This window comes from Grus americana, chromosome 1, assembly GCF_028858705.1.
Source record: "Grus americana isolate bGruAme1 chromosome 1, bGruAme1.mat, whole genome shotgun sequence".
In the NCBI taxonomy this organism is placed as follows: domain Eukaryota; kingdom Metazoa; phylum Chordata; class Aves; order Gruiformes; family Gruidae; genus Grus; species Grus americana.
Genome location: NC_072852.1, coordinates 92,448,283 through 92,463,945, shown reverse-complemented (window position 1 = coordinate 92,463,945; position 15,663 = coordinate 92,448,283). Strand labels below are relative to the sequence as shown.

At 39.9% G+C, this 15,663-nt stretch overlaps 1 protein-coding gene across 17 annotated transcripts in view; it reads right to left on the bottom strand.

Annotated features, from left to right (window-relative positions):
* ZBTB20 (zinc finger and BTB domain containing 20) overlaps positions 1 to 15,663 on the bottom strand; it is a 488,423-nt gene that overhangs the window by 266,966 nt on the left and 205,794 nt on the right. The gene's annotated exons all lie outside the window — the stretch shown is intronic.

The following is a 15,663-nucleotide window of genomic DNA, read 5'->3' as shown; positions in this document are numbered from 1 at the left end:
TCCCAGGTCAACAGTGACCAGAAAGAGTTGATGAATGACCCATTCGGGTGAGAGGATTAAGGCGATGAAATCATTCAAGTTACATCACAATTAGCAGTTGCCTTCTGCCCTCAGAACATTCTTAGCAGCATCAGGAGGACCAGAGACCAAAAACATTAACTCTCTTCTGGCGCTTGGCTCTTGCAGAATCTTGGGGGCTTCAATTTAACCTCTATTTAAACAGTGGGGTATGCGTGGCCACAAGCAATACAAACGTAGCCCTGCCTTCTAGTGAATGCCAAGGTGACCTGGCTGATGGCCACGGCACATCAGCAGGGCGCTCGTTAGTGAATGGATGAGTCAGCCCATGCGGTTGCGGGGCATGCTCTACCTTCTCTATGTGGAGCAGAGGACTTGGCTCCTCTTCTCCTTCCTCGGGATTCTCAGCACAGCACCTCGCCCTGGTGCACCAAGTGACGTGATCAGACAAAAACGTAAGCGAACCACCATCAGGGTTGTTGCTAGGGAGGGGGTAATTTTAATTAGAGCTGGCCAGTGGATGAGGATTTTGCTTCCTTCACTGGGACAGAAATAACAGGTTTTGAACATTCAAGAAAATAATATGCTGGCCAAATGCCTTCAGACCGAAAAACCTGAAGTTTTCAATCTGTCACCAGAAGTGACCAGAAAGTTCTCTTCATCAAAGTCTTTGTGTTATAAAGAGTAAAGGGAATATTATGATGAAATGACATCTTGTCAATGGTGATCTGACCAACTCTAAAATTAACAGCACCATAATGCAATTTTCAATTAGAAGAGGTGTTACTTCCCAGGAACTTGCACATCTGAGGAACAGACTTGAGATTCAGCTCTTGCTCCTGATTCTCCATGAGTTGGATTTGATTCGTGCATCTGAGCAGAACTGCTCTCGATGTATACAAGTATCACCCTACTTCTGATAGATTTTGTTTATGCCTTGTGGGGCCTAGGAATATGTTGATGACACTTTGTATTATTTAATTTTATTGCTGCTTTTTTTTTTTTCCTTCTGAGTTTGTCACCCTCCTAAGTTAAATTCTGCTTTCATTAATCCAGGAAAAAACTACCCCTGAATTAGTAAAAGATGTCTCAGCAACTGGACTTTAATTTGGGAAGCGAAACCAATGTATTTGTAAACATGACCTTATGCATGCCATGTGCATGTGGAGTTCAGTCTAAACTGTAGGGCTTATTTGAGCATGGGTACAAGACTATGAGTGAGCAAGCAGCACGGGGGCTAAGGAATAAATACTGAAGGACCAGCACAGACAACATCATGGGCTATGAAGGATGGGATTTGAGCCCACCACTTTTCCTCTCCTATCCTCAAATCACTCCTCTGCTTGCCTTTCCTCTTTCTCCTCCTATCTGTGCTACTTCTTCTAACTACACATCATTGCTGCTTTGATTTTGCACAGCAAAAAATCATTAGCTCAGACAGTACTAGAGCTAGTAGCAGCATGGTTTCTTAGATGTCATGGCATCTATTCTAAGACAATGGGGACCTACAAATATCACTCAGAGAGAGAGAGGAGAAACTCATTTCTCCAGAGCAGGTAAACAATGCATACAGTCACGAACACTTTGAGTCAGGTCGCCTGACAAGTTCATACGGCAGTCCCAATAATGCGGCAGTAGTCTTAATCTACCCCCAGATCCTATGCCACGTCTATGCAGAAAGCCTCAAAGTTGTAACTGGGCTGCAGCATAGCATCGTGGACACAAAACTTCACACATCAAAGTACGTGACAGACTTTACATTAAGAATGTCCTGTCTTGATGTTTGTAAGCATACTGAACACCAGAATATGAACTGAGGTCTTTAGAAAGGTAGGAACTTCATGTCACTGGACATTGTAACAAGGTTTTCTCACACTAAACCTGTACTCCACCTGCATGTATCCTTTTCCTGTTGCAAAGGAACACAATGTATTCCAATCAATATACACTAATTTCTTCCTTTCTTTTCAAGTGCTATTATACACTACCCTATGCCCTCCATTATCCTCACATTTGGAAAAGAAATCATTTCTGTAGTAACTGGCCATACAACTATTGTTCAGGTTCCCCTGATATTTTTCCCCTGGGAAGCAAGATCATCAGTGCAGCGGACTGGTATTAGCAAGGCCATGTAACTAGATGGACTCCTTCAGGCTGAAAAATACTCTCTTGGGATTTAAAAGAAGCTGTGCACATCTTCCTTCTGACATTTCTGTTTCTAAGGCAAAGGATTAGACTGAGGGCAAAAGTACTGTACAAATAAAGCGTTAGGGCCATTGCTGCTGGTCAAAGCCGGTTCAGAGGAGATTCTCTAGACAGCCTCCTCTGGATAGATCCTGCTGGAACTGAGTCTGCAGACTGTAATGTTTAAATACCATTCAGAAGTTAAAACACTAGTGACAAACCCAGTTAGGTTTAAAGCCAGATTTCCATTGCAAAACACCCTGCATGCCATCCCTACTGACAGGCAATGCTAGGCACCGCTGTCAGCTACAGGGTACAAAAGGAAGAGGAAGAAAGTAAATGTATCGCAAGTTTAAGGCACAGATGCACACTGCTCACAACTGCTGTCTGATATTCTTCCTCATCCCCAGTCTCTGCCCCAAGACATTGTTCTGATTTTGCAACGCAGAGGAGAACTGGTCTTTGCACAGCCATCTACCCAGAGGCTATAACTCCAGGATACCTAGAGAGTATTCATCTCACCCTGTGCTTGGCCTCTTTAGTCACACGTGCTGAACAAGCCCATCCTTTGAGGAGGAAGCAGCACAGCGGATCATCATCAAACTGTGGCTGTGATTCACTATGATCGTCTACCAGCTCATTTCTATAAAAAACAGACAGATAGAGATGGAGATTGCAAGTGCTTTTAGGGGAGTGGAGCTGGGAGAAGAGTGACGGTACAAGATCTCACGCTAGAAGGGTGGAATAGAGAAGGATCAAAAGTGAGAATCAGATGATACGGGTTGTACAGAACACATCACGTGAGAAGAAGAAAAAGGAAGATCTGACTGGCAACAGTCAAAAGACATAAAGGATGCAAAGGGAAAAGCATAGAACATAGAATGATGAGAAAGTAAGATGACAGAAATCAGGATTTTGAGGGTGGTTGGGGGAAGAAAGCCTAAGCATTCAAAAGATGCCAGGAAATTCAACCACACTTCAGCTAACCAGCAGAGGCTGGAGTGCTCTCCCTAAAAGCTGCAGGTAGATAAAAATCTGTGTTTCCTTTTCTGGTCATTAGCATCTATGTCTAGCAATAACTTGAGAGCAAACCATTTTTGAGGGCTGTCAGCTATTCTTCCTTCCATACCACTACTACAGCCTCCCTGGCACAGCCAGAAAAATACCCAAACAAAGCAAGTATTAGAAACTTTGGATCTTCTCACCTCTTGTTAATGATCCAGTTCAGCCAAGGTCAGAGGTGACAGGAAGTCACTGGTATACAGTGAGCTCTGTGAAACAAGCCTGGAAAAGGTAACAAATTTCTCCAGAAAAAAACCTCTCCATGGTACATTGAAAAGAAATTGCTGCCGATGCTCCCTGGTTGCACTTTTAATAAAGGAGGTCGGGGAGAAAGAAGGCCTGACACTGAGAGATCAGGAGCATCCTAAATCCTCCCTTTGTTTTCAGCAGGACTCACTGCAATGAGTTCCCACACAGCTGCAGGACCTGAGCCATACACCGGTGCAAGACACGTTAAATAACACGTTATCAGTAAGCCGTGGCCTCTTCCTTTGTCTGAAGAAATACTCCCTCCAAATCGTGGCTAACACCTCCTAAGGGGGGTGGGAGGAACATCTCACACGGTGGCAGCCCCGCTGCCCCTCTCACATGGGTAGAAATATGATTTCTCACACTCCCACGTCTCTATCCCCGCACTGGAACCTCTGGTGGAGACACTCCCAGATCAGTTACAGGTTTTAATTATGAGATGACAGTACCGATGGCTGGCTTTGCTTGAACCGGCATGTGTCACTGAAGCCGATGGGAAATATGTAAGAAAGAGACCCAGTTTAATTAGCCTGAATATTTTACAGTGATGATTTTCTACCTTTTTCTATTTCCTCCCACATCTTATTTGTCACCTCTCAGGTTGCTGGTCTTCTCCACCATGATCTCTCCTTGCCTCTTCGTGTCATAAAAAACAACAGTGGTGAAAATGACAGACAGATGCAAACAAGATTTTGGTAATTACAGCACTGTGGCCGGTGGTTGTTTGAACATCGTTTTATTTCTTCCAATCAAACAAGTCCTTGGACTTCACAGCCCTAGAGCTTCAGACAGGGGTGAAGCTGATTATATTATGACATTACAGTGCAGACTGGCAGATCAGACAAAGTGGATTTCACTCAGTAATTAAACTGCAGTATCTTTCGTCTAAAGTCCAGGGCAGGATTAATCGAAAGGTAGCTCTTTATCATTGCGATTAGTGCTGGGATTTGAAGAGTGAGTCCCCAGATTTCTGATTTGATAGCTCGTCCTGGGTACCAGCTTATCGGTGGCTGCACATCTGTCTGACTTGCAAAAATAGCATGAGGTCAAAATGTATTTGCCAAGTTGCACCATTTCCTTTATTTTATTTTTAGCTGGAGGAAACTCAGATTGATTTAAATATTGCAGTGTCCTTTGTCTTTCTATGGCAATACGAAGATTTCTGTTTAAGACCTGTTAACATAGAACTCTGCCCCCATCCTAAACTGCATTGTATCTATAGGACAGACTCCCAATTTTCTCTGTAGCTTTACCTTTATTCTTCAGGTTCCAAAAAAATCCACCTGATCTTTGGAAACAGAACAATACAAATTTAAAAGACAATAGCCTTATAGCTGCTCTAAAGTGGTCTAGCAAATCAAGTTTTAAGCTTTCAAGGAGCTCCTAAGATTTACTGGATGAAAATAGAATCTTAAGATTTTGGTTTTGTGTCAGCCTTGTATAAAATCCCTAACACAAAATGCCAGCTGATGCCTTTTTTTTTTTTTTTGTTAAGTTTCCAGAAAGCTTTCAATGCTCCTGCCTCTCCTCAAAACTTTAATAAACAAAGAGCTGGGAAAACTTGCTCTGTACAGCCAGACAGTTTCCTTATGCTGCTGGCTGGGGAAGCAGCACTCCTGGCACCTGCCCTGATTTAGTCACTAGAGGAGATTATCTACAAGTGGATGCAAGGGAGGCAAATGCAATGGATATGTCTTTTTACTTTCTTCTGCAACTAGTCATTATGTTTAGGAAACAGAAAAATCAAGGCAAGAGGAAGAAAAATGCCACTTCTCCCTCCCATCAGCAAAACAGAGTTAGGATCTGACTTCAAATTCTGGAGATACTCTCTACCTAAAATCTGTTGCAGACAATGCCGTTTCTGGTTAGACCCTAGGGGGAATACCCCAGTAAGAATCCCAACAGCTTCCAAAAGTCTGTGGAGCGTGGCTTGGCATTTCCCTTAGGAAGTCATATCTATTTTAAGGTTCCTTTAAACAGGTTTTCAAGCCATGTCAGTCACAAAAACCAGTGAGCCACGGGCCACTATTACTAGGTTCCAACTTTTCCACAACAAAGGCTGATAAAAAAAGAGATGTATTTGTGTAAACATCAATAAAAATTTTATTTGAAGGTAAATAGGGTTTTTGCAAGACAAGTGCTTTTACTGAAAACGTTAAGAATTTTTGTGGAAAACTCTCAGCTGAAAAGTATTCTTTCTGGAAGTCAGTTTTCAACAGAGTTTATTTAAAATTTTTAGCCTAAAAAAAAAAAAAAAAGACACAATTTACACTGTTTTGTTTCATCCACAACAGTCCTGTAGTCCTGTGCCTACTGCATTCTGCACGATTCAGATGTGATTTAGAATAGCTTGGCCCATCTCTACAACAGGATAATCCCCAAAATGTCATCTGACATTTTGCCTATAGCAATGTCTCCTCTCATTTGTATGAAAGGCTGATGTAGATTATGAAGATCTAAAGCAGGGGCAATCTCTTAATTTCTACTCAAACATTTACTAGAAACAGACCTTAATTCTGTTTGGGACTGGGTAGTACTACGATCCAAACAACAAACTAAACAATTCCCTAGGCAAACAAACTATTTAATTGCAGTTTTATTGTTATTTTTGTAATGGAATTTACAGAGAAAAACCCCAAATTATTCATAACCATTCATTTTAAGTCTTGAAAGCTGTTTCACAGCTCTCAGAGCCATAGAAGACCCTCAGTAACCTGCAGTCTGATTCCCATAAAATAAAGAACTTGCAATTCCACCTAGTAATTCCCATAGCAATTCTAATGACCAGTGTCTGAATGGGCACATACCTTTTACTAACACATATGGTCTTAATTTAAGGAGTTAAACCAGCAGAATATCACAAAATTCCTTGGAAATTTGTTTTACTAAGTACTTTCACTGCCCAAACACTTACAAATGGGGAGAGAAGAGGAAATCTAGCCAAGCAAACAGGCAGAGGCACAGAAACGTCATACAGATCAATGATGAATAGTGCATTTCTTGGTCAGTTAATAAAGACACAGATAAGAAATACCAGAAAGAACGGTTTCAGTAATCTTTGTTTAAATGACTAGCAAAATAGGTAATAAAATCTCACTGCTATACTAGTTCTTTGTAGAGGTGTGAAGGTGAGAATTTTATTCCTACTCCTGCTGCTGATACTGTAGATACAGGTTCAACCGGCATAGGGATTTCAAAGCTAGTATTCAGACCACTAAACTATTCCTCAGACCAAACTGAAAATAAAATGCAAATGAACTACTGCTGGTCCTGATCTCATGCTGTTTCCCTCCTGCCTTTCCCCATTTTCCCTATTTTTCCTCTGAAATTTCAAACATGTTTTTAAAATATTATTAACCAATCTAGTAAGTACCAGCCTTTATATTTGTATTTTTCCTCATTTCTGAGTCTTTGTATTATGCTTTGATCATAAATTCAGTGTCTTCCCTCCAATCACAAGGACTAGAAACTTATTTTACAAACAAAAAACAAAGATCTTGACATTATCTGTTTACTTCAAGAGTAGAATCTTTAAGAAAAACATCAGATATTATGACACTTTCAGTAAAACTGCAACCACTGCCAGCAAAGTAAAACATTAATCTAGGTGTGCACATCCCTCTGGTTTTCACATCATGCGTCAACACTGAAATTCCACAAAAAGAGCCTTGTAGTTGTGAGTCGCTCTGGAGAAAAGCTGGATATCGTAACACATCCATGATTTCACAAAGCAGTCAGTCAACAAGTGCTTCCTACTACATAGAACGAACCCTAAAATGCCAAATCCTGGCTTCAGGGATACAGTGGCAAATTTGACATGAAGATAAACTGAGGCAAGATCTGTCCCAGTGTAAATACAACCAGAATGAATGTTATGGTTTACAGAGTTCCTAAAGAGCTACAAATTTCTTCCCCTAATTCCTGGAAAGGTGGAAGATAGATGCCTCGCAGCATGATGTTGCTTTTTGCAATTAAATCACAGCTGAAAGCTTGGGTAAGTCCGGCTAAGAGAGAAAGAAATTCCCAGCCATCAATACCAAAAGTGACTGCCTATGTTCCCCAAACTCAGAAGATGCTGTCAGCATCCAGTTCCTAGGCCATATGTTAGTCAGATGAACTAAATCAAGCCATAAACCTAACCAGGAAGTTATCACGAGGGCTGAAACTGTGATGTACTGCTTAAGAATCTGTTTTTCTCAATTAAAGACATAACCATAATTACTTTCAGTTGAGTCGCTCACACTCTTGTAACGTACCTGTCCTCAAATGATATTTAACATTGTATACTAAGTATGTCAAGCATTCATTCCATTAATAATACTTGCACTTCTATCCTGCTTTTTATCCCAGGAGCCCAAAGCACTTTGTGATCATGAATTAATCAATGCTACCACCACCACTGGAAATAGTTGGCTGGAGTCCACTCAATGACCCTGGACGATAAGAGATGTGATCCTCACTCTTCTTATCTCCTATCCCAAATCTTAACCAGAAGACAAAACATCAAGTAATAAAACTGAATGACAGTGGCTTCCCCAAATTCACCAAGTACTGAGCACAATCCAAAGAAATTTGTCAGAGTATGCAGAGATCATAAACGTTTCCTTTACCAAGGTAGAGCATATGAAAAACAGAAATATGAAAAATGAACAAAAGAAAAAGCACAACTTACAATTTCCTAAATTAACACCGAGTTTGCCAGGGTAACAGTATCTTATTCCACCGCACGATCATTAGGCAGGTTTACAGTCTCTCTCTCTGGTGCCATGCTTATAGGCAGCAAATGAGACTTTCCAATGTGGAAGATTAACAAAATGGAGAATAAAACAAACAAACCAATCTTGATACTTTCTATTCTCCAAGTTTGATTGTAGGTGAAGTTTTATGAAACTAAATCCTTCAGTGGTGATCATCAACAAAATACACATTTCTGCTCAAACTACCCATAGATTGCTTTCTGGAAAAGGTTTAAATAGGACTGGCAATATTCAAAAGCTCCTCAGATTTCACCACCAAAGAAATCTATCCTTTCGAGTCCCTCTAAATAGAGCACAAAATTCTGAAATACTTCGCTAACTTTTGATTTGGTTTCTACTTAGGTAAAATACTTACTGAAGTCAATGGGAACTTTGCTGGAGTAAGGGCTGAGAAGAGAGTTTGTAAAAGACATTATTCTTATTTTCATGCTAGAAAATAGCTGCAGAAGAAAATCAGTGCATGAAATGGAAGAAAAAGGTTCAGACTTCACAGTGTTGCTTCTAATAAGGATTATGTCTTCAAAAAAAAGGACTCGGTGGACCAGACTGATCATGTCCGATTAGTTGATACCTGACATGATATATAACCTTATGTTACCAGCTTGAAAGAAGTGTCATTAATGATACCTGTAAAATAGCACAAGATCAATGCATGCTACACACTGTATCATCCAACTGTTTAAAATACATGGTATACACCTTGAGAACTTCAGATGATACACATTTTTTCTTTGCACTCCAGAATTTAACAAACAGCAGATATTCAATACTTCCTTTTCTTATCCTGCACAGATTTCAGTAACATGGAAATAAATTCTGGTTTTTTCACTTTTGTTTGATATGCATTGCAATTAATACAGAAGTGAAATACAACAATTCAACTTTTAGTTAATTTTTTCTACGATTAGTAGGCATGAATACATGGCAACCCGGGAACTCAAGTCGTATTCACACCACTCAGCACATGTGCTGAGGGGGGCTTTTATATTGCGTCAAGTATATGAACACTTAAACTGTACGCTAATTACTCTTAACAGCCCATCACACCCCCAGAATGTGCTACTGTTAGAATGAGCATTTATAGGTAAAAATCTTGACCTATGGGCTCATCCAAATTGCCAGAAGATCGCTGATGTAATCAAATCAGCATTAATGAAATAACTGGTCTAGGTCTGACCTCCCTTCTTTATATGATACAACATTTTAACGAAGTCAGAAATTACCTCTAATAACTGCTACAAAAGGTTTTCTCCTAAAGTACTGTATGGTAGGATTAACGTCAATAAATCATACTCTAGATGTTGTTACAAGTATGTAAAGTTTGGTTTTTAGGTCTCAAGGCATTTGCCTAAACATAGCTTTGAAGTGCCATCAGAAAAGCCCTAGGGCTTAAGCACATGTGGATGTGGCTAGCAGGTACGACTTACCACTTCTGAGATACCTGTCTTTTGGGAGAAGCAGCTGAAGGCCAGGAGGTGTATCCTACAGCATCTCACACAGTAACAAATACCTGTGTTTGAGCTCTTACTGTACAGACAGTGCATGTGTACCTTTACATCTACTCGTTGCTTTCAGACCTTCTCATCCTCAGCACAAACATAAGAAAATCAAATTCTTTCTCTTTCTGGGCAAACACAAAAGAAGATATTAATGAAAAACTCTGCTCACAAAACTCCACTTTATGTCCTCCATGTCCTGGCTGAGGAAATTCATCCTCTATCTCTGCAAATTAAACTGGCTGTAACACACAAAATTTCCTTCGACTGAGGGAAAATTTGGAATTCTAAGAAAGAACATCACTCTTACGTTCTATAAATACACTGATCTCCGTTCTGACAGGAATTCACAAAGTCCTGACTGAACAAATCATGTTGGACTGCACTTCCCCTGACTCTTGCATTTTCTTTTCAAGATTATGAGACTGGATTTTCCAGACTAGATCCAGAGTCTATAGTAGTCTCTTATACCAGTTAACACACTTAACCCACTGATTTCAAATGTTTGCCCAGATGCTGCAGGACGGTATTATTGGCTCTTGTTCTCACCTTCCTTCTTCACACACTGCGAAAGCTACTGGGAAGACAAGCTGACATGAAGAGACTTCTCTCAAAAACCAGAAATACCTCCCTGTAAAGCTTACCCAGTGCATTGTCAAATTTCAAAATATGAATTTAAAAATGTAGAGACTTATCCATATTTATACACGATCTCATAGAGATGATAAATACAATTAGACAGGGGTTTTAAGATAAATAGTATCATTTGCTGTCTCATCTTCACTCTCTAATAAAAGAAGCCCAACACTGGTAGAAGCATTCGAACTGCAGCCTATATTCTTATGACTCTACAGTTTCTTTTTATTTCACCCATACTTGCTTTTTTCACTGGCAGCAGCGGTACTTTTCGATGGCTGTATTTTCCCCAGTATGTCCATTAAGAACAAGACTTTTGGTTTAGAGCACTGAAAGATTTGGTAGTGCAATGTGCACCCACAAAGGAGACATGGGTTTGGATTGAAAGCAACCTCAGGGACCTCGGTCAGTGGAGCACAGACATATTATAACCACACATTTATTGAAATGGGAGACTCTTCATGCAGAGTGCTACTGTTGAATTCTTGAGTGTTTTTCTTTCAGAGGCAGTATACTGTCTCTGAATTCAACAAGAAATCAAATTAGGACTCCTGGGTTCCATTTCTAGCCTGCCACTTACCCATGATAAGATATTGGGCAAATCATTTAACATAAATATGCTTCAGTTTACAGAGCTGAAATACTGCACATGGGTGCAGTAAGACTGATGAAAAGTACTATAACGGTATTATTAAAGTGCTTTCTCCCAGATTTTTAAAATTCCTTATCAAAGGTTGGCTTAACCCTCCGTGATGAATTTTAAAGCCTACGCACTTTCTTAAGAATCTCTCTTTCAAAGGACAAAATTCTTCAAATGTCTAAGATTCCCTTGCAGACATTTGTACCAGATTTTAGAATAAGGTTACATATGATGCCAGTAGACTAAAACTATTTATTAAATGATTGCCTTCAAGTCCCAAAAGAAAGTGGCATACGCTAGGATCTTTTTACATGTCTTTATCTGACTTTAGCTTATAGTTCAGTTCTGGGTATGTGTGAGAAAGGGCAGCTGTCTCCCTCTCCCATCATCTCAGTCCTGCCCCAGAAGCCATTCCATTTCACTCGGTCTGTGCTTGGGCTCTGTCAAGCAACTATTGGTTTGTGTAACTTTTTCAAACCAATGAAACTATCTTAAATTCAGTCTGTTAATGCACAAATTAATGTTCACCAAACCCCTAAGGATCAGATGTAGCAGATTAGAAGTACTAAGGGGAGTCAGGCTACATCAATTAATATTTAAGAGAGACCAATAATTTCATATACGGCCAAATTTAGCAATAGCATAAGGTACCTATGCTGAGACTAACAAGACATATCCACTCAGTGCTAATGTTTACTCATAGTACATATGAAACTAAAAAGAGCTCATAAAATGTAAATGCAAAGCATTTAGGAGCTAGTAAGAAGTCTCATCATTATAATTATTCACCAAGTAAGAGAAGTCCATCTACTCATAACCTGCAAAACAGCAGAGTGCTTCCATTTTACACACAGAAACAGAAGAGCAAAGACTAACATTTCTAGGATAACTCTCTAATTTCAGTTTTTCAGCTTGAGGCACCGTACATAGAAGAACCTCAGACAACTCTAAGTGTCTTCATCCAGACCTCCTTTGTAGTCTATGAACAGACATGAGCCCTTACATGAGGGTCTATTTCAGATGCCTCTCCTTGTGACAGGCTGAATCACACCGCTAAGTGCCTAATATTCTCCAACTGACCGCAAAGGGAGTCCAAATGAGGATGGAGGTACCTGCACCATATGCAACTAAACACTGGCGAGAAGATCCTTTGACCCCTGTTTTCAGAAGCTCTGAGCATTTCTGGCACTTGAAATCCACAAAAGCTACAAGTGCTTAGCCCTTACTTGAACCAAAGATGCATAAAAAGGAGCTTTCCAGAATTAAAGCACAATAATTGGGAGATCATGTTGTGAATTCATTAACAGTTTGTTAATTCAAAACCTTAACATCATAAGCACAGGGTAGGAGCCTTATTGCTCCTGCAGTCTTTTTTTTTTTTTTTTTTTAAGATGATGCCATCTTTCCAGCTACAATTAATAGAATGTTCAGGCTGGCCATGAGGAAGTCTAATATAGGATGCTCCACTAAAGACGCCATCATTTTAACTACAATCAGACCTTTGGTGCTACCCTACCAGGAAAACTTTCTGATTAGCTCTTCTGTTGCGATAGCACACACTGTACCTGCTTTAGAGCAAGAGCATTCCTCAGCAAGCAAGACAGTCACTGAGGGGGTTTCTATCGCTTTTGGGGAAGCTGTGCAGTTGCCTCTCTTGCTCTTTGCAAGTATTCTTTTTCCTCCTTTCCTCTTCAGTGAAAAAAGAAATCCGATCTTCACAGATGGAAAATTAAGTATTGCTAGGGTGGTCAATATACCCAACAGCCATTCAAATTGGTCTGATAAATGAAAGCATTTAAATAGTTGCAACCAAAATAAGCGACAGAAGGTGGGAAAAGAAATGCATAATTATGCCAGCTACTAGGGTACTGTTTAGGTTTTATCAACTGGAGCATCACAAAGTACACAGAACACTACTACTAGCATTTTTGCATGCCTTAATATCTGCATCCTAAATCACAGGTACCTGTGGTATACGAAATTCAGAAAGAGTATAAATCAGCTTAATTTCTCCAAGTGATGTGTCAGCATTGTCAATTGATCATTCAAACCCCACTGCCAGGAAGATGGCTCAAAAATATAAAATGGCCAATCCCAATCATGACGTAATGTGATTGCTTTAAATTGACTCCATTCCCTACATGATGTCTCCATGTTTGCAGGTGGCGCAATACGAGAGATGAGGTAAACAAGATAAATAAGGTAAACATAAATTAACAGAATCACCCTTCTCTTTCAGATGGTCACCTCGACCTTTAAGGGCCCAAGTAGCGAAGAAAAGGCCACAAAGTAGTAGTGGAGGGAAGGTCTTCATGGCTGTCCTTTCTCTCCCCTTCACTAAGTGACTTTTCAGGGACTTTCCTGCATGTTAAGCATCTTTTTTGCATTGCTTAATATTGTTATTAATAATTCATATTTTTGTCTTTCTCCTCTCACTCTGACAACTTTTATTTTTAATCAATGGGCATGTGTCAAATTGCTTTGTTATTTATTTATAATGTAAGCTGACAAAAGAATGGGATATGTGGTATAAAGCTGAGAGAGCATTTCTTTCCTACAGCTGATATCCTCGGTAATAACTATGTGTCTTGTTCTAATCAGTAAGGACCAAAAAACTAATTTTGCCACAAATAATGGAGGACCTATTTAGTAGATTTGTACAACTGGATGTCTCTTCTGTGTCCTCAAGCTCATGCACTGAAATAAAAGTTGAAACTATAGATTTATTTGTATGCATGTACATTGTCTTTGAGAAAGAAAAGGAGTGCATAAAGGTGTTAATAACAATGTACCAAAGACTGATACACTTATTCAGACAAATGCATTACTCAGATCAATGTGCTTGGTCCCCTAATATATCAACAATTGTCACGAGCCGTTTATGGCAGAAGCCCGTAGCATTCTTTTCAGCTAACAAAACCCAAACAGAATCACTAACTTGCCCGAGACTAGAGAGGAAGTCAGCAGCACACCACCAGCTTCAACCAGCAGCCCACCTTGCCTCATAATGCATGGGAAAAATGCATGATGAGGCACCTTGCCTCATAAAGCTGGGAAAACATTTAATTGTTTCCTCATTGAACACATGAAAAGCAAGCTGTTGATTACAATTGGCTTCCACATCACATCCTTGGGATTTCACTCTTACATCCCTTTTACACGTACATAGTTTACCTTGACTGCTACTTGAGAACTCATTTAGTTACTCACTGGATTTATTTTTTTCAAATAATAAAAGCATCTCATAGTTCCAGCTGAACAAAATTCAATGTTGTGACTGTCTTGGTGTGTCCCGTGGCAGGAGGCAGCCCTGCCTGGACTGTGGGAATGGTTTGGTGGAGCTTAGGTCTGTATTCAGCAGCAATGTTTACGTGCTGGACAGAATGTTGTCATACAGAGTGTAGTCATTGTAAAATTATTTATAAAGCACGAAGCTATGAAAAAAAATTAAAATTATTAGACACTTTTTTTTGATAACAAGAATCCTGTGCCATGCAACTGCCAATTCAAAGGAAGGCATAGACTGAGGTTCTCTACTTAGACTCTTTCTGCCTGAAAAGCTCCTACTTCCCATTTTCCTACAGTCATTGCCATTATCCATGTTGAGCGCTCAGTGGGGACCCTGTCTGAACTTTTTATTCCAAAGCCTGGAGAGAAGGTTGGTGCAATAAAGTAATATCCCTTCACATCCTGCGCCAAGCACAACGTAATATTAGCAGATATTAGGTCCAGCATAGTTACCTGTTGTAGCTCTGAAAGCCCAACCAAGTGACACAGCACATCAAAAATCTCAAAGCAACTATGAGATGGCCAGGGAATTTGAGAAGGTACGTCAAAGAAAGCAAGGTAGAAGATTACGTCATTAGAGCATTACGTCATTAGAACTGTGGTTTGAGGAAGAATTTACTTTGATTTTTAGAATAAACTGTCATAGTCTACATACACACATTTGCTTTTATTTTCAAGTTTCGTTATGTTTTAATTAATCCACCATGGAAGGGAGAATAAAAATGGAAGTATTTTCTTTTATGTTATCCTAGCCTTAATGCTTTCTTTCAATGCCTTCTTCACCACACACATCATGCTGAGAATAAGTATGGCATTCAGAATGAGGATTGTCCCTCCCGAGTTACAATTCAGGGATACAAAGAATGCAAATGTCTATTTCTTACGAGTAAAGACCAGTTGGTAGCCAGATAGCCTCCATCTTAAGCCTGCTTTTGATACAGTTATTATAGAGTCCAGGCTCCAATATGGCCATAACAGAAGTGGACAGTTCACATACTTCTATCATGAACACCACTAATAAGTGAATTTCGTCTCGTCTACAAAATAAGGGACCATTGAGATTTTGAGTGCCAGAGGAAACTCCAGCCATTTAACATATTTTGAACAACAGAAATACAGTAAAAGCAGGATAGCTTTTCGGTATCATAACTAACCCCACCGCATAATTAGGGATCAGGCATATGTGGCATCTAAATAACTTCAGAATTGGAGAACATTGCCCTTGCCCAGGGAGAGGAACCGAACAGTCCAAAACTTGTGACACTGCTGGGGAATTAGACTGGGATTTCTGATCTCAAAAGGCTAGAGAGTGCTCTCCTCACCTACCTTCATC